The following is a 2,278-nucleotide window of genomic DNA, read 5'->3' on the forward strand; positions in this document are numbered from 1 at the left end:
GGGTTAATTCGAGAGAAACGCCCGCGGCTACGCCATTGTCACGGAAATGACGGGGCCCGGATCCGCGCGTCCACGCGATATCGCACGCCGCTTCCTCGACGGGTACGATCGCGATTATTTTTTATCGGGTACAAAAGCGGCCGGGGGAATCGATAACGACGCGCGCTGTGCACGACGCGCGCGATCAATGCCGATAGGGTTACCGAGCGAGAGCTGGAACAAGTGGGTCGAGGAGCGAAACCACCGGAAACCGGGTTACTTCCGATCCGTGAGGGATCGTGCGATTGCAGTCGCGTTTTCAAGTCGTAGCACTGGTCCGTGGAGTCGACCATGCATACACAGAGAAAAAGAACATTCTTGTTTGGAGAATATCTTCATTGTTGACATTTTAAAAATGTGATCAATATTAAAGTGAGATTATATGGCGTTGAACGAGGATAAATTAGTCTTCAATCAAGACGAATACAGTATTGATATTTTTGCTTGTATACGGAAAAAACGATTGTACTTTGACTATATTCGTCTTGATTGAAAACTAATAATATAAAACCAAGAATATTAGTATTGTAATATTCTATGAGAGAAAATGATTGTGTTAATTTGATCATATCCGTCTTGATTGAAGACTAATAACACATAACCAAGAATATTAATATTGTAATATTCTATGAGAGACAATGATTGTGTTAATTTGACTATATTTGTCTTCTGATTGAATTTATCTTCGTTCAATGCCACGTAATATTATTTTAACATTAATCTTATTTTTTAAATGTCAACAATAAAGATATTCTTCAAACAAGAATATTTGTTTTCTGTGAAAAGCTTCATTTAATTCGTCAGTGAAGCTTTTCATTTCTCGCGAGTTTACGCGACGGAAATAGACATACGTGATCGATTCACAGACCGGTACTAGGACTTTGAGACATAACTGCAGACGATCCGTCAAGTGCAATCCTGCATACAAAAATTATCGAAAGGCACAGTTGGATGATGCAAAATTATTCATTTGTTATCGATAATTAAGCCATTTTTCTCTCCATAAAGCTTAATTAATGTCGGTGTTATCAGTTAAATGAAAGATGGCGGAAACGGATTGATCCACGGAGTGATTAAAAGCCGCCGGTGAGCACTCATCACGAGTTCATGTCATTGACACGACGTGCGCGACACATTGTAACGGTGCTGTCGGAACGACCTGACGGATACGTGATTTCGTGCCTGCGCAATCGCCGTCGTTGTCGTCGTCTAAGTCGACCACACTCGGACAAGATGCACACGGAGCGCTTCTGCGTCACCGAAAGCTTATCGCGGGTTGTGCAACGAGAGATTATTTTTGCCGTTCTTGACAAATTGTATTTAACTTTCTCCGGTCTCTCTAACGCGGGGAGTGTCGCAGAGAACTTTTCACTTTAATGACGGATTTACTGAGGAGAATGACAGTTGCGTCTTTCCTCGGGGACAATTTCGTTGGGAAAGCGTCCTTTGTCGTGCGAGTCTTTCAACATTTAGGTGTTAGATGGAATATTGAGGTCGAAAATAGGATCAAAATTTCGACTTGTGTCGAAATTTAACACGCATGGAAATTGAAGTTGTACTTAGCATCTCCAAATGGGAAACGCACAAAATGCCATCCAAGATCAAAGAGGACTTCTCAACGAAGCTAATAGGTCAATAGAATCAAAAGAAGTTGATATAGGCTTTAATATCGAAGCAGACGTTAAATGGAACATTAAGGTCGAAAGTAGGATCAAAATCTCGACAACTCGGATTGTTCCGTATATTTTCCGACTCGATTAACGATTTGTTTGACTTCGGTGGCAATCGCGTCGAGAGTCGCGGATAACACAACGTAGCGGGGAGAGGGAAGGGGGGAGCAGGGGTGAGGGGCGAAGAATTAATAACGATTACACCTTACTCTCGATTAGCGAAAATATTTGCTTATTCCTCTCGCGCTCTTCAAATAAATCCGGGAACGGCGATAAAAGCGACGCGCGCAAACAGGAAAACGATATATCCGCCTGGTTTTCGCTTATTTCCTCAAAGCGTCCGGCGAGGAGGATGGACTGAAATCGAGGACGGCCACTTCGATATTTCGCGGTGACGATAGCTTTTGCCGCCGCCGGTGCCGCGCGACGGCTTTCGGAAAATCCTCGAAATAGCACGGCCACGAGGACGACGTCGAGGGCGCGGCGGGAAGGGAAAAGCCAACGGCACGACCTTGGCACTACTGCAGCCTGTTGGCCTGGCTAAATTCGGCACACTCTCGTGAAGAGAG

This window comes from Odontomachus brunneus, unplaced genomic scaffold (assembly GCF_010583005.1).
Source record: "Odontomachus brunneus isolate Ranch 3 - 2012 unplaced genomic scaffold, Obru_v1 Obru_scaffold_033, whole genome shotgun sequence".
Lineage (NCBI taxonomy): Eukaryota > Metazoa > Arthropoda > Insecta > Hymenoptera > Formicidae > Odontomachus > Odontomachus brunneus.